This window comes from Anser anser (assembly GCF_964211835.1).
Source record: "Anser anser genome assembly, chromosome: 3".
NCBI lineage: Eukaryota > Metazoa > Chordata > Aves > Anseriformes > Anatidae > Anser > Anser anser.
In genome coordinates this window covers 123,230,188-123,248,039 of record NC_139722.1, presented here as the reverse complement: position 1 = coordinate 123,248,039, position 17,852 = coordinate 123,230,188, and the positions used below count along the sequence as shown (strand labels likewise).

Genomic DNA, 17,852 nt, shown 5'->3' with positions numbered 1-17,852 from the left:
TTCTTTTCCTCTTTCCTTTTGGTTTTCTAAGTGATCTAAAATTTCCATTGCCAAGAAGAACAAGAAAGATGAGGCCTATTTTCCCCATTCTTTGATCTCTAATAAATTGGAGCCAGTAAATTATATCTGCTAGCAATTCTTGTGTGTATCATATCTCTCAGGAAACCACACTGAGACTTCTATAACAGTTTAAGGAGAAAAGTATGCTGAAATTAGCCTTTCATTGTCTGCATTTGATCAGGGAATATACAGCCTAAAATTTATATATATTTTAGTAAAAACAAATCAGTGGCTTTTCAGATCCCAAAGCAAAAGAGATAGTACAGAGAATAATAGGAAGAAAACACATGATCTGTCTTTGTTACTCTGTGTGTGTATGTTTATAGACACAACCAACAACATGATACTGATCCAGATTGACAAGTAGCTCTGTAAGGATAGAAACAGAAGGCCTTTTTTTCAACGAGGGGAAAAAACAAAAAGAAATTCCACAAAACCTGATACTGTGGGGTGAAGTCATTTTCAGGCTACAGAGACTTTGGGAGAATAATGTCTGGTACTTACTCAGGGTGAAAATCTCTTAAGAGATACTGTACAAAGCCACATATAAATTTATCTGTGTATGACCTTGTAGCAATGCATATACATAAGGAAAAAAAAAAAAAAGGTATCTCCCAGGAGAGGATTCTCTGTGTTTATATATGTATTTAAACACACATGCATGCGTATAGCTTGCTACGTATAAATGATCTGAGAACATACATGCTTATGCAAGAACGTTTGCCTTCTCAAATTGCCAAAAAAGAAGCGTGCCCCCATAATTGTGGGACAGAAGAACTCAAGCAGCTTTGACAGAGATTGAATGTCTTGGGCACAGATTGGTAAAAGGTGCCTAAAGAGCAGTGAGAGGTGAATTTCAGAAATGCCAGTGTGTGGAATCCTTGGATTTTATTTGACTACATATCTTTGTCATTTAAAAAAGAGCTCTGGTTATAGCGTTTGGGCTTTAGAAAATAATTCCATTTTCCACCATCCCAGAAAATCTACTGTTGAAATTAAACACAAGGAGTGGTAGAGATGTTGCACTGTTTGGTACTTTGCTGGAAAGTTTTTTCTTCTTTATGCATAGCAGGAAAAGTTGAGCAAATTGTCAAAAAGTCGAGCAAAAAAAAAAAAAAGTTGTGGTTGGTCTTGCCAACTTTCCATGTGATTTCAGGAGAGGGGACCCTGTGTTGCCTCTAGAACTGAAAAGTGGAACAAAACCCGTACTTGAAGAGCTACAACATCTATGAGCTTTCAGTTCCTTATCACCCTACTCAAGGCACTTGCTGTTCCTGCTAAAAGTTAGACTTGCAACTTCAGGAGAAATAATCTGGAAATATCTTGGTAACAGTTTAGACTCCCCCCTGAGGTCTCAGTCATACAAGACCCTGTTGCATCATGCACAGCATTGGCTGTGCTTGTCTAGGAGTGTTAGGGCTTGGGTATTCTTTAGGTTGCGGTCACTAGATGGCAACATGATCACACTCACAGCAGGTTTCCTATTCCCTTCCTTGGAAGACTCTGTGGAAGGACGGAGAGGACGGTGTGATTGCATTCAACTTCCTTGGTGCCTCGAAGCTTTCTAAGATGGCAGTCAGTGAATGCAGCCGTATAGATGTGCTGTGTCTGTGCCAACATCTACAAGTTACTTTATATTGCCAAACTTTTCCTGTGTTCAGAGAGTCCCATCATCTGTCTTTGTAGTGAAAGGAAACTCAAGTCAAATATATTTTTTATAGTAGTTCTCAGCACACTATTGTTAAAACATCATTTTCTACTTTCTCTTTGAGTGTATGCAAGTCTAAGTGCATTTACACATCAATTTCTGCCTTGTGCCCAGGTATTTAGAAGAGCACTCCCTCTGGGCATCAAGACAAAGGATTCAAATCTTCCTCCATGCTATTGATACCACATTTCTAAATTCTAGTCGGAAGGTGGACAGACATCCTGGCACATTTAATTTTCACTTGCAGGTCAGCATTTCTTCAAGTGTTGGGGCATCCTCTTTGCTGTAATAGCTGTGCTGTCTCAGACCCTGCTAAGTGGGCTAGTAATGGTCTGGTAATGGCCATTGCAGATGGTGGAAACATGTAATCCATAGACTGACACAAGGCCACCATCACAGTTATGCAAAGGTTTCCATAACAACTAAGAATTTTCATCTGCATCAGACTTGTTCCTGTCCTTCTCCAAGCTATGGGGTCAGAATATTAATCAGCTGCAATGTTCAGTCATAATGAAACGAATATGATGAGGCTCCTGAGATAACCCATGTTTTTATACAAAATTAACATTGCTATTTGGCTGAAGATATTCTCTGTTTTAAGATGTGTCAGAGTGTTTATCAATTTCTTTGGAGAACTACATACCTCCTAAACACTCTTAGACATGTCTCCACTTTCCAAAAGAAACATCAAGGGAATGAACACTCATTAGCTGTGTGTTTACAGTAAGTGGATCACAAAATATTGGCAGGGTCTGGATATTCGTGTGCCAGCTGACTTGGGAACCTTTGGTGGCTGAGCCTTTCAGAGTGATTGAGATTGATGGGAAATGATTTCAGGGGCAGGACTCCTGTCTGAGTCTGTTATCAGCTATAGGAGCAATATCTTCCAAAGTTGAATTAGTCACCAAGTACAAATAATTTGTCTGTGTTGATACCCTGCCATCAACCTACAGCATTTTGTAAAGAAAAATGTCATCCACGTTGTGCAATGGAGCACGCTGTTTTCTCTTTGGTATTTGTCTGAGTCTTTTCTGTAACTTTAGTGAAGACAGAAAATATCCTTGGGTGCCTGGCCTTCAGTGGGAAGTGTAGGTGCAAAATAGTTACTGCTCTGAAATTTAAGCAGGTCTATTCATCCAGGTATGTGAGAAATCTTGTGCTTAATAAGCCAACCTTTCATTTTCATAGCTTGCACCTTAGCCTCTGGTTCGGTGAAGCACTTCCTTCTGCATCTAATTACAAGCATCTGCATACATTCTCTTGAAACCATATCCTTAAGCATTTGGTCCTTAAAGACCTGTGAAATTGAATCAGTTTGGTTGGAAGTTCCTTTATATTGCAGATCATTTGTTCCATGGTTTACTGTGACGAGGTCACAAGAACAAACTTCAGAGCTGAAGGGATCAGATGGAGGCAGGTACATCTGTTTACTGTGCTCCACCAATGGGTCACCACTAAGGAAGGGTCAGGAAAAGTTGAAGACTGCTGCCTGAGCTAGTGGCAGTGGATAAACTTCTGTTGTTATTCCTGGTTTCACCTTTTTGGACTACTGATGTGTGTGAACATTTCCTGGCTTACGGACCTCAAGCAAAAACATCATTGTCATCAGTAGCCTGACAGAAAGATCCTTTGCAGGGAAACCCCCCCCAGCCATGTCACTCACTCACCTTCCAGTGGTAAGTTCATCCTGAGCTGACACTTATTTCTTCCACAGGGACTGAGAAATGTAAGTGATCATAAGGAAACATAAAGGCATGCGAAAATATAAAATCTGTCTTCCCCCTTCTAGGAAGATTTCTCAGTTTTGGGTTGTTGCAATGGAGAATTAATTCAAAGACCGTGTCTTCTCATTCTCCTTAGCAGCATCCCATGTTTCACCCTGAAAATTGCTTGCTACGCCAGCCATTCTTCGGGAAGAACTACCACCTGTTATCTAGCTACTGTACCTAGCCAACATGCTGTTACTGCCTGTCCAAGTTATTTGATCTTTTTTTTTTTTAGGACATCTTCACTCTGAATCACCTTATTCTTGTCTCCAGCAGCTAATGATAATAGGAATTAGTAATGGACAAATGAGCTCTTTACCCCTCATACTTTCCTGTGCCTCCCAGGCACAATACTAACTTGGTAAATCAGTTGGAACCTTGTGTAGGAGGGCAGAGTTAAAACCCGAGCCAGAAGTCCCTATTTTTATTTTACTTTATTTATTTAACATTTCATTATAGCCCCTTAGGGGTATGTGCCTGATGAAAAGCATAAATGCATGGAGCCAAATTCTCCTTGGAGGGCTCTATTCTGCACGAGGTGTTCAACAGCTACATGACCACAATATCTGCCTGGAGTAATCCCACTGCAATAAATGGAATTACCTGGGTGGTGTAAGTAAGAGCAGAATCTAGCCCTAAGGCAACTCGCGGTTATTTTGATTTTTATTGCTGGCCAACAGATGAGTCCTCTTTTTTTTTTTCTTATTTTTTTTCTTTTTTTTTTTTTAATTTTCTTTCCATTTAGCCTGCCAATAATATAGCAGTGTTGTTTTGACTCTGACATTTTCCTGTCTTAATTAATTGAAATTGTTATTAAAATTCAGTGGTCACCCAAACAATGCCAAGGCAGTAGGGAAGCCTCTTTACCCTGTTTTAATCGTCAGCGCTGTCCAAGGTATGTGCAATAAATGGGAAAAGTACAGTCTCTTACATTTAAATCTTAAACTAAAAATGCTTGCCTCATACTCCAAATAATAACAAAATCATGCCTATTTATTTATATCACGGTAGGGCTTCAGAATTTATCATGTGTCCTGGTCAGATCTCCTTCAAAAGGAAATAGTAATGCATAGTCCGCATTTGCTAATGCATCTCTTTTTAGCTGGATTCAAAGTCTGAAAATGATTCTCAGCCGTAAAGATGTGTCTCTGTGACACAAACTCAGTCTTTCTGGGTGTTGCATTTATTAAAGGAATTACTCAGTAGACTGCAAGAATTACTTCAGGAGCTTTTCCAAAGTAATTTAGGGGAAAATCTTCAGTATTTGCTCTATTTATACAGACAAACACAAGTGAACACAGAAAAACATTGCAGTTTGTCATTTGCATGTGCTGTCAGGTACATGCAGTGTACACTATGAAGGAGGAATAAATGTATTTTAAAGCTGAATGCTCCAGAAATATTCATCAGTATTCATCATTACCAGGAATAGGTAAGATTTTGCTTATGATTTTGGTGGTATGAATGTGGGGGAAGAAGTTCCTGGCCCCAAAAAGGGTGATTTCAGACATGTGAGCAGGGAGAAAAACAGGCCCCAGGTTTCAGCTGGCTGTTCTTAACCTGTGTGCCAGTATTTGCATGCTTACGTGTCTTTCAATTAAATTACCAGGGATGCTCCAAGGTAAGCTAAATTCAAAGTGCCTAGGGTTTTCGTATTTTTTTTTCCATAAGTCTGCATTTCATGGATAATAAGCTTTCCTCAGGCTTTCATTTTTGGCTGTGAAAGTGCTTCATCCAAAAGGGAGCCCTGCTAGCACTGTGTGGAAATCAGCGTCAGAGCTCACCAGTGCCAAGCACTTCAGTCAGGCTTTTTGTGCTCGAGGAGCTCATGGCCTACACAGCTACTTCTGACTTAGCGTGCTAAGCTAAAAGAAGCACAGGCATGGTGCTGACAGTCAGCAGAAGTGATGCTCAAGCTGCTTGCCTCAGTTTCCCCTTGGGCACAAGACAATTTCTCTGTCCTGCAGAGGCCACGTGAAACTCTTCGGTATTTGTAAAGCAGTGTAGGGAGGCACATTCCCACCCGCACCAGGCAGAGGAGCATTAAAAGGCTCTCAGCCAGCCTAGGAGTCCTGTGCAGCATGAGGAGGCTGGGCTATAAAAAGACACTCAGTTGGAGAGGAGTGGGAGAGCTGTGCCCTTGTGGGAAGGAGGATTGTGGAGATGGGGGCCCTGCAGTGGTGTGTGGGGTACAGCAGGATCCCGAGGTTAACAGGGAGCTGGTGCTGTTCTCTGAAGGGTGAGTGACCTGTGGTTATCTCCGCTGGGAGCTGGTGAGGATGTGTGTGGTGCTGGGCAGCTGGGTGAGAGGAGGGAGCAGTGGGTGCCATCCCTGCAGGTGCTCTGGGTGAAGGTTTTGTGCTCCCTGGGCAGATGAAGTGCAGGACCTTGTCAGGGGGTTGGGAGGGGCTGGGCTATGGTTGTGGGGCCACCGGAGCTTGCTCTGGGTGTGCAGGGTGTGTCAGCTCAGGTGCAGGGGTAGGTGAGAAGATCTGGGTGTCTTCCAGGAGCAGCTTGATGCCAGAAGTGGTAGCCGTGCTCAGTTAGCTGCTAGAGCTGGGTGCCTGCAGATGTGGGAGTGCAGGCAGAGACAGCCTGCCCCTCTGTCACTGGGGGCTTTTCAGTCTGATTCCTTGCTGACCGTACTGCACCTGATCTTTGTCATGGTCATACCATGGCTTTACTTGCGTTATTGTACCCAGCCTGGGTAGCACGGTGTCAGTACAGCCAGGAGCTGGCTTGGTGCTGTTTTGGGGCAGGAGCCCTGATGGATCTGAGCTGAATCTGTGTGGTCAGTAGGTCTGCTTTGTGCTCCGTGTGTACCCCTTATTGCTCGAGTTATCTGGAATTCTCCACTGCTAGGTGTTTGCTAGGGGAGATATCCTCATCCTTTGGTACTCAAGCTGTGTAAATGGTACTGTATATTGCAATATCATAGAATATGTAACTCTAAAGATATATAATTAGACAATCCTTCTGCCTACTTTGAAATAGTAACCCTCTACTATTAAGAAAAAACTGCTTAGAAAAAAAAAACACATAATTTTTCATAGCAGATCTTTTCCTAAAGAGACCTCAGTTATTTCTAAGTCGTGTGTTCTTTTAGAGTTGTCAAGAGCTAGGGCAATATTAAATAAATATAAACAAATGCGGACTCTATATAATACTTGGGTGTCTGGCTGTATACTTAAGTAACGTTATGAAATATACATGTGGAAAGGCAAATCGACTTTGACATGTTAAACGTGTTGGATAAAAGCTTATCGGGGGCTGTAAAGAGTTCTGGTAATAGCAGTGGGTAGTATTATGAATAATCAGTCTTGTTTCTAGATAGCAGCTTCATTGTTAGGCAGAATAAATGATTTTGCTCTGAAATTTAATACTGTTACCACGGTTTCTTCATATATCTCTATATATCTATATATATATCTCACGTTGATTGAAAGCTCTGATGAATTCTACTTTATTCCCCCACATGGTAAAAATTTACAATGGTATGAAAGTTATGAGAGAACACTTTTACTTAAAGGAAAGGTCCAAGTGATAAATGAATTAATTGACAGGCAGATGAAAATAAGTCTTCCGGTCATCTGAAAAATGATATGCTATAAATGCAACTGTAGTGGCTTTTAACAAATGCCAAGCTAATGTGAAAAAATGTCTTTGGGCTAGCTTCTTGCAGCTCTATAAATACAGAATACAGGCTCCAGCATTTTGCTTCATCTTAGGTTAAGGATAGAGCATAATCCATTCAGAAAGAGGGTACCAGAGCTTGCTGTCCTCCTCTTAATTTGCAAGGCGAGTTCAGGCTCCTGTCCTGCAATACAATAGGAGCTTCCATGCTCTTGTGCAAAGTCAGACACGCCTGTAGGAGACTCTAAAACCCGGTATTGCTCCTGTGTCATCCACTTGTTCTGCTGCGAGGCTGTGTCTGCTTGAGCAAGAAAGGAATTTCCCAGGTGTCATGACAAACCTAGGAAAAGTAGTTTGACTTGCCTCTGTCACAAACCCAAGCATGTAACAAGAGTTGGGATGACTGGTCCATAGTCCAGTCCACAGTCTATGGACCTGGAGATGGAAAAGCTGCAACGGGCTTGGAGGGGAAGGAGGTTGGCAGATGAAGGGGAGGTGGGGAGGAGGATTTATACTGGCACCGTTCCTGCTGATTGGTCTTTTTTAGAAAGCATGGTAGGTTTTCAGAAATCTTCTTTGTTTGCCTTACTTCCTGGAGACAATGTCTCACTCCTATTGCTCTGTAGGATTGTGGTACTGTCCTTACTATTGCTCTGTGCACATTTTGAATCATCCACTTTTTTTTTTTTTTTTTTTTTACTCTTTGGACAGAATACATTAAGAATATTTTCCTTGTTCTAGCTGAGAAGGAGAAAATAGAAATTCCCTTCCTCCTTTCAATGAAAATTCTTGCTTTTTTAAAGCACCAACTTTCAGGTGTTTCTAGGCACCCTGTTTTTGTAGCTCCTCTCATGTTTGTTTTCTACCATCTGCACACCTTGGCTTGTTTTTAATTCTACTTTCCTTATCGTTTGAGGACAAGACTGGACACAACCAAAATTCCCCATGGCATCCCCTGAGATGCATCCTCCCCGCTCTCTGCTTGTAATCCTTTGTTTATGGTATTTCAGCCAATTCTCAATTAAGGATCATGTGACAGTGTTTATATTCAAACCGAATGCAATTAATAAGTGTCAAGATGTCATGAAATGCTATGTGAGTTGTGTGCTAAAAGACAAATGTTCTATATCTAGGCCTTTCCCTTCAGGCACTAACTAGATAATATATGTTTGAAAGGGTTGAGTCTGTCAGTCAAGCCATAGATCTGTAAATCCATGTTGAAATTCATATGGCAACACTCATCAAAACACTTAAACATGTGCTTAAGTCCTTTCTGTGTTCAATCAAGTACATAAGCATGTGCTTAAGATTTGGGTCTCCAGGCAGACCCATTGAAATTAATGAGAGAAATGTTTTTCATCTCTATGCACCAGATCTCCATCTTGCCACCAGGAAAACTGAAGCCTTCATTTACCCAGAGCAGAGTCATTCTGAATCTGACACTTCAATAGATATTTAGTGCACTTATTTAAAGCACTGGAGTTATTTAAAATAATACTTAGGAATGTAGTTTCTTTCCTCTTTCAGAAGTAGTTAAGCCCCTTTAGTACAAGCAATAGGACTCATCTCCAGGCACTTATCAGTGGCTCTGGTTCACATCCATAAATATTTGTGGGACCCTTTTCCATTGGCCCCATGTGGTTCATAGTGAGGTCAGCGTGATCTCTATCAAAAGTGCATGGCCTTTTGGATCCTGGGAGCAGGAAAACAGGAAGCCCTGAGAAACAGCGTGTCCTTTGTCAGTCATACTTCTGTATTGCAAATTTGCAGGGGACTCCTCAATTCCCAGAAGTACTTGGGTGCTTACCCCAGAACAAAGTATCAAAGGACCTTTGGAGGTTGCCTGTATTGCAAGCAAAGTGCAGCCTGAGGCACTCAAGACCAAACCTCTCTGCTTTAGGGGTAGTTAGGCCTGCAGGAGTACCTGTTTGAGGCTATAAGGCTTGCTTACACAGGTCAGCTCTGACACAGCTGGGGAGAAGGTGGACAGTTTGGTGGCAGTGTCCAGAACATTCAGCACTGTTGCAGAAACTGTCTTTTCATTGTTCGCTATGAAACAATGGCGTCCTGGCTCTGACAGCTACAAACTGACTATATGATTTTTTTTTGCCTGAAACTATTTTATTTTCGTCCAAAAAACTGCAGGCTAGAGACAATCAACATTTTTCTGGAGCAAAGAGCAATGCTCTTTCAAGTAAGTACAACAGGTCGAAACAGGTAGAGACACATTTAGCTGTTCTAGAAGAAAGAAATGGAAATGGGAGCTTAAGTGGGACAGCAGCTCAGGTTTCCAGAGAAGTTAACTAATCACAACTCTTGAAGAAAGGCATGGCTACAAGTCCTGAGCAGTTCTGGGAACTGCTATTAAGAGTACCAGTTTGAACAGGGTGGCCCGCATCTGGAACACCTGTAATTCTTCAAGCTAAACTAATGCTATAAGCTCATGTCTCTGAAATCTTAACTCCTGTTCTGCCAAGACTCATGTGCAAGATTCTCCAAACAACAGGATTAATCCATGAACAGGCAATGTGCACTGCTTGGCCTGACAGCACAGCCTTGGCTACTATTGGAACGAAACTATAGGAACTGCCTTTTGCTTTTCAGTAGTTCAGTATTTCTGTCAAAGGACAAACAGCACCAAAAATGTGCAACAGGTAGAAATGACAGCAAGGTCCAGAGCCTCTTGCTAGTTCTTTCCAGGGACTGTCCCTGCTGTCCACAGGATGCTGGCATTGCAGTGCTGAAAGAAGAGATGCTTTAGAGCATGAGCAAGTGAAGTGTGTGTCCTGCAAAAGTCCTTCGCTAAAACCCTCAGAGGAGAATGGATTCCTTTGGTATGGTGCTACAGTGTGACCACGCTGGAGCAAAAGTTCTCCAGGAGAGTTCAAGAATCCATCAATCAACGCAATTTTGAAACAGGAAGGCAAAATCCATAGCCAGCATTGCAGAATGACGTGACAGGGCTCAGTTAGATTGGAATGACCTCTGATATAAATTAAGGACAAACTCATTCAGATCAGCGGTGTTAAATCTAGCGGGTGAGTCCATGTTTTTGTTCCTCCCCCGCTGCCGGCTGTTGTAGCCTGATGGTGAGGCAGCAGAGTTTGACCTGAGGCCTATGTTAGTTAAGGTGAGCCTTTCTAAGAGCTCTGAGCAGGTCCTCAGGGGCAGGCCTGGCTGCACAGTGTCTGCTAGTGCCCCAGCATGCTCAGAAGAGATGTTATGTTCAGCTCAGTGCTGTTGCCAGCAGGGCTGGAAGGCAAACTACCAAAACCCTCATGGCTGGGAAATAGGCAGTCAATTGGCAAATGCTTACGAATACGTGCAATTTACGGCATTGGTTGAATCCGCATTGTCTGGAGGCAGGCCCATCTCGTGATGGTGAATAACCCAGTATGATTTTCCTGACAAGTGGTGACTTGAGGCCAGCATTATGAGTTATCCAGGGCAAAGCAAGGTCAAGTGTTCAGGTAACACAGGCATTCTTAAATAATCCACGGACCAAACATAACTTTTGTGACTTCTCACCTTCCTTCCCTCTTCCTTGTTTTTATGTTGTTTTTATACCTCACTCAAGATCTCCCAGCTTCCAGGCCCAGCTCCTAGAGATGATCTTCTCTACCATGCACAAGCGGACTTGTCAATGGGCTGTCAAAATGGATCAGCAAGTTGTGTTTTCATCCTCCTTTTTCATGAGGACCTACTGTATTTCAGTCTTGGACATTTGTATCCATCCTAACAGAAGATACTATAATTAGCAACCAACATGTAGGTGGCTTAGGTGGCTTCCTTTTATTTTTTTATTTTTTTATTTTTTGGTGCAGCAGCAAACAATAAACGTAACCTATCTAGATCAGTACAACCTCCACCAGAAACAGTACCTATGCAAGGAAACCCAGCCAAGTGGCATCAGTCCTGAAGCAACCATGTTGCTACAAGCTGCTTCTTACTTAATCTGTCCCATTGGGCCAACATTTTTGTTCCTGAGGAGATGGCACGTTCTTGCATTCAGTTGTTGACCTGGCTGACTTATCAAACAGTTTCTCTTCGGACTCCGGAATGAACAACTGTTCAAATGACTTGAAAGCCATTTACTGACAAGATAAATGAAAAACGACTATGCTAATAAATCTCTGGGGTACATGAGGTGATTATCCTAAGGCCTGGATAAAATTCTGCCCGCACAGAACTTAACTACTGAGCTGAAGTTTGGTGGGTGTCGCCCCTCCTGAAGGGAGGGAGTGCAGGTTGACATATGCCTAACAGGAGGCCTGTCGGAGGCCACCGTTCTGTTCAAAGCACGCCGTGAAAGATCACGCATTGAGGGCCTAATGCTCCATGTGAAAAGGTATACTGAGTGTCGAGGCAATTCACGCAAAGAAGAAATCCGTCTTCCATATCCCCACGCTGAATTTCAAGATCGGTTTTAAAGTTAATCCGATGGGCCATCTGTTTTCCTACTGCTAGGCCTCTGCTCCGCGGCTGTCCACCTCGGTCTCCTGAGCCCTCCCATGTCTTCACATTCTTCTCTCAACATGTGTTTGGGCTAATTCCATCATTAAGCAAAAAATCAGGATTTGGGCAGAATGAAAGGCTGTAAAATCATCCCTGGGAACATGGAGTGAAATGACAGCCAGAGAGAGGTTTCGACTGCCTTCGTGTTTGTTTTGAATAATGTGTTGTTCAGCCCCTATAGAATTCCTCAGACCCAAGAGCAGTTCCTGAGTTCTGAGAAGGAAATGTTGGTTTTGGCTAAAGTATAATGGAAACGGAGCTGGTGTATGGCCTGGGGAGAGGAGCTGGGACAGGAAGAGACAGAGGGGACACATCTTGATTTGAATAAATTCCTGGAATCCAAGATTTGCAGAAACTTTCTATTCCATAGGGAACAGAGGAAAGTGTGAAACTTTCAGAGGGGTTGTGAGGCAAGATGAGCTAAGGACTTACCTAGCTTACTCTTCCCGTGTCTCTTCATCTTCTTCCCCTTCCTCCCTCCCTTTCCTTCTGTGCTATCTCGTGAGTCAGAGTGGGTGTATCACATATAATTAGTCCAGATTGCTGTTCGTGTTGGAACAGCTACCTTGCAGCACTATCTTTCATCAGGAAAAAATCTGCCAGCGGAATGACCTGCAGCAGGCAGCTAGGTGACCTATTCCACTTGAGAGACTACTGTGCAGTTTGATGCTTGTTGGATTAGGAAGTGTGACCACAGTAATTAGCGGGAAGTTTCCAGATCTGGATCCAGCGTGTTAAATGCGTGGCTGGCCCTCAGAAAAGCCTGACCTTGGTAAATGAGAGCGGGCAGGTTGGGCTGTGGTGCAGAGATGAGATGGGGAAGAGAGGACGTGAGAGAGAGGTATTCGATGTTGCAGAGCTGAGGCTGGGCATGCTTTTCTTCAGGGGCTGCAAAAAGAATTGCTTGCAGTTCTGCGCAAGAGAAGGGCATGAGTTAAAACAGATTGACTTTCCTCCTCCAGCACACACGTGCTCCTTAAATACCAGGGGAGTACAAAGGGAGCAAGTCTTTAAAAAAAGATTTGTTCTATAGACTGCAAAGATGTGCGATTACTAGCAGTCGTACAATTTATGGGAGGCAAATGTGCATGTGGGGCTTTTATGAAGTGCAAGGAAAGCAGAAAGATAGAAGGAAGGAAAAGGCATGCTTTCCAAATGCCCATCTTTTCTATCAACAAATGTTGCCTTAGAGGCAAAAGCTTGGGTGTTTCTTTTTCCCTCGGTGTTCTGTGTGCTTGTATTAGTCACACCCATTTATTTTTGGCATAATTCATGCACTATTTGAAACTTGGCAAGAGTAGGGATGTTATGGCCAACAGTCAGTCTTGCTTCAGGAGTTTCTATGAATATGAATGCCTGAAGTTCACATAAGCTTACTCGGTTGCTATAGCGACACATTTGTTGTGAAACCCTTGTATTTTAAAGGCTGGATTCTGTAAATTAACTTCGTCTTCAGTAGGATGTGCGATGCTAGTGATTTCTACATGTATTGTTTGCAGAGAAGTTGCAAATGTTAGGGGAATGGGTAAGTTCGGGGATTTGAAGAAATCAGATTTAATCCCAAACAATTCCAGCACTTAAGATCAAAGCAAACTAGTTTTGTGTCCCATCCGGAGAGGGACTGAGTGCCCTCGGTTCTGGCAGGGTTCAGGAGGAGTTGAAGGTGCTGCGCAGCATGGCTCAGGATGCTGCAGAATGGTGCTTTACACGTAAATAGTGCCGACCCAACAGAGCATCCAGCACCTACGGGGCTGCGTCCCGTTGTAAAACAAAGGGGTAGGAAATGTCTCATAGAGCATTTGAAATCTGCTGGTCTGATTTTATTTTTAAACAAGAGTACTCAAAGATGTTTTTGTTTTTTTTCTGCTTGCTCAGGGATGTTTGAGTCTGAGCTGACAAGGAGCCCCGTCCAGGCAAACCTCTGCACGAGTCCATATGGTCTGCGTGGAAACAGGGGTCATTGCAGGTTCAGGGTCTTACTGCCTCTTCGTGAAGGGCCATCAAATACACATAATAAACTAACTGGGGAGTGGAGAGGAAGTAGGAGCTATTTTTTTTTTTTCTTCCTGCTGTTTTCTTTCAGTTGGACTAATCATGGTGTAATGTAACTGTAATAGGTTAACAACCCCAACCCCCCCAGATGCAAATGGGCTTTCCAGATATATGGGATCCTTTTTAAAGAGATAGCAGAGGCTGTTTTCTAGTTCATCTCTAAGACCCAGGGCCTCCCAGCGTTTGCAATTGTTGAAGTAAATGGAACCCCATGCAGTGTGTAAAGCTAAACCTGTTTGTGAGCCTTTGCAGGATCCGGGTCCAGAAACGGCTCACACCAAGCATCTAAAAAGGGAAATGAATGCCAAATTAATGGCTTTTCTTACTCTTTGACTTGGGTGCCTCTGGTATTTCAAGGGCTTAGAGGTTTATGGGATGCTGGGTCATTCCTATTCTGCTAACGGAGCCTACGAGAGAAGGGGGCAAATCTGCAGGCCAAACGACCTTTTAGCAGTAGCTTAAGGGGATAGTTCTCTTTATGGAAGTGGGCTGACTTGCAAAACTGTATTTTTATACAAAGCTGTTTTCAGTTAGGCTAGTACATAAAAGTGTCCGAAACACAAAACTTTGATTTTGTGGTTGCAGCCTTTAAATATTTAAAAATGGCCAAAATCCATTTAAGATTTTTTTTTTCCCCCTCGACTTAAAAACTGCTTACCCCCTCACTTCTCCCCAACAAATTCCTGTCAGGTTTCACTTTTGATGCTGGTTTTGCAGTCAGGGATAAACTAAAGCTGTGAGATTTTGGGGTGAGAAAAAAGAGGGTGCTTGGGGCAAGAGAATAGGCTTAGGAATCTGTGAAAACTTTTTTTTTATTTTTTATTTTTTTTTGTAAATATGTCTTTGCTGGCAGTTTTGCAATAACTGTGCACAATAAACAATGTGCAGTCTTGCCAAAGCAATTATATGATTTCCCTTTTAGAGTACAAAACAGATCTATTGACATATTCAACAACGGTCCAAATTACCAAAGACATTTTTTCTTTGCTATAGTCTAAACCAGAATGGTGGGTGGGAATAATTTGTATCTTTGTAAGGATTACTGCTTTTCTTAGAGTAAAGGGTGGACATGAAACATATTTTAAGGTCAATCAGAGGCTTTCTAAGTACAAGATGGGCACTTGATAATTAAAGAAATAATATATAAAGGAAGCAAAGTATGTGCATGTCCTAATCCATACAACAAAAAGTTCCTGAAGTTTCACAGGACACATTTGGTGCTAGAAAGGGAAATTACAGATGGATCAGAGTCACTGCTGATGCTTTTGCTTGCTGTCTCTTAGGTCAATGTATGCACACATCTGTACTGCCGACATATAGTGGAGCACAGAGCTCCGAGCTGGTCTTAGGTACACAGAGCTTGCTGGAGCCATCCTAGGACTCTTGTCCTCTCCTTCTGTCCATCTGCCCCCATCTCTGTCCCCATCTTGTTAAGCTATGGGTTTAGCAAGAATCAGGTTTAATTATCATCTGACCACTGCCTGTGGGGACAGTTCTGCCATACATACTAGGTCTATACTGCCGTGTTGTGCCTTCTTCATAGAAACATTTCCCTCCTTCTTTCATCTGTGTGACTGCTCAGGAGAGTGATCTGTCTGAAACTTAATCAATTCTTTTTTCCTCTTTTTGGCGCGGGTTAGTTTTCAGCTGTGTTAGCTCCTTAAACTGGTCTGCGTGCATTGCCACCAATAACAGCACAAGAAAGGGGGCTGGATTATGGGATTTGTGTTACAGAGAGGAAGATGGGATCAAAACAGGCTCAGGCTGCCATGGAACCGTACCTCCAGGCCTGGATGCTTGAAAAGGAGAGAAAGGCTTGGAGGGACAACCTTGTTTCAGGCCAGCTCTGGCTGAGATACTGAGCTGGCTTCTCCTTAAGGGTAATTGGCTAGCAAAGAGACCTGAGCTGCCACAGCACGTCTGCTTCGACACCCAGCCTGGCCAGTCACAGTCTGCAACAGGAGATGTCTCTCGGAGTGCCAGAGAGAAGGATAATGTGAGAGGTTTGCAGAGCTGTTCTTTTTCAAGTGATGTCCAGTTGCTCTTCGTGCACAAAAATGAGAGGTCAACGTGAGCAAACAGAAAATCTTCCACAAGCACGTCTGCAGTCTGCCTGGTGTGTGGCTGCCTGCCTCTGCCTGCAGGTAGGAGGCGGATACAGGAACCTGGAGAGGCATCCCAAGGCATCCTTTTGCAACACCGACTGCTGGCTTGAGTTGCGTGAGAGCAATACCTCGCTGTGCTTCCAGAGCAGGAGCACTTGCTGCTTTTATCCGGTACCAGAGAAGATTAGTAGTTCAGCCCTTTGCTGGGACAGACTGTTCCACATTACGTTGTGTCCATTAGGTTTCCGCACAGACAGAGAAGCTGTCGGCTTTCCAAGACACAGATCTTGGCATTTTCTTGAAATGCCTTGATAGGCAGCCTGACCACATTCACTCAAATATGGGGGGCGGCGTATGAGACTTCTGGCTCCCTTAAAGGAAACAAATGCAATGAGGCTTCAGCATAATGACAAATTACTCTCAGGATCAGGAGGCAGGCAATGCTCTGCATATTATAATGTGGTGTAAGTAGCTCTACTGGCTCCTATCTCTGGCTCACTTTGACGTTTTCTGGCATGGAAATACTGTGATCCCTCCCCCTCCTTCTTCCCCTTCCCCATTATTTGCTTTGTATGTTTAATTGGCAAATTGGAGCAAGTGTGGAAGCTTGGAAGGTTGTTTTGCTCGAAGCTTGGCTTTCTAACAAACAGCTGGCCCCAGCTTCAGGTCCAGATAGTTTGTTCTGGACACTTGAAGGAAATACATAGTTTGCAAGTGGTCCACTGAATGTCACTATGATGCTCTGCAGAAAGTCAACTCTAATGAGGTTTGTCTGGCTGCAAACAAGATAAACAGAAAGCAGTTTGGAATTGTCTTTTTTTTTTATTTTCTTTTTTTTTTTTTCATTTTGAGGTGCTGAGCTCATCTCTTATTCTACCCTCATTTCTCAAACACAGTGGTATCTTGTCCCAACTCACTCCTTCAAATGACCAGGGAACTAATGTTGGTTTAAGTGGCTTGCAAGATTTAGCTTATAGGTTTCCTTCTTTTCTCTTTGGGACAGAGAAAGCTCCATGGAAAAACACTGCTGGCTTGCCAGTGCTAGAACATGCAATGCCTGTAAAGAGTAATATTACACAGGGCTTGTCGTCACCGGTCTTTTAGTATTAGCCCTCACTATACCTAATTATCCTGTGAGAAAGAGATGAAAAGGGCTCACTTAGGTTATGCACAAAAGAAGTAGCTGAGTAGTGGGAGGTACTGGACCCCTTGTGCTGCTGCTGTCCTACTCACAGGGCAAGATGAAGCAGCAGGGAAAGGAGTAGCTGAAAAGAAGTGGTGATCAAGAGCAAGTGGACTGCGAGTACAATGCCCATAATTAGCTAGATAAGTATTTTTTTCCTTATGACCATTACTGCTAACGAGAAGAGTTATTTTCCTCCAGTTCTTGAATTGTAAGTCTTATGGGGGAGTGGAAGCTGCTGAAAAGTACTGATTAGTGAGCAAGGGGACAAAGAGCAAAGAAGACATCTCTCTTAGGTGGTTCCAGCTCCTTTTCTTTCTGAGTTCAGACTTCCTGAATCACATTTAGGGCTGATACTGCCAGGGCCGAAGAGGCATGCAAGCAAAAACGGAGCCAGCAGCTGAAGGCAGGAGCCAGTTATGCACGTATGGCCTCCACACACTGCAGGGAGGTGGCTGCAGGACTTGTGGGGCAAGGAGATGCCAGGCGGAGCCACTGCTCCGCTCCGTTAAGAAAGGTGCTGTCCCAGATGTCCCTTACCAAGGTAGTTAGTGGCACTGGCTGGAGGAGTCTCCCCTCTTAGATTTCCATGAACTTAATGCTTTCGGGCCCAGTGGTAGAGGTCTAATTCCCTTCCTCCCTTTCCCATCTGCTGCCTGAACTGGCGTAGTCCACTGAAGTTAAATAGTCTTCACTGTTCACCAAGCCTTGCCCCTTTAACTTGGGCTATGTTAACTGGAACCTGCTGCTGTTTTGTTTAGGCTGACTTGTTTGGACCAGAGCTGAGCTGAGAGGAGTGCATGACCTACCAACTCCTCCTGCCCTCCAGC

At 43.3% G+C, this 17,852-nt stretch overlaps 1 long non-coding RNA gene across 1 annotated transcript in view; it reads left to right on the top strand.

Annotated features, from left to right (window-relative positions):
- The window catches only part of LOC310896211, a 48,707-nt gene extending 30,976 nt beyond the window's left edge, over nt 1–17,731 (top strand). Inside the window, exon 4 of the long non-coding RNA XR_014581278.1 lies at nt 10,745–17,731. This is a non-coding gene — a long non-coding RNA (uncharacterized lncRNA). The remainder of the gene's footprint in view (nt 1–10,744) is intronic.
- The last annotated feature ends 121 nt before the right edge of the window (nt 17,732–17,852 follow it).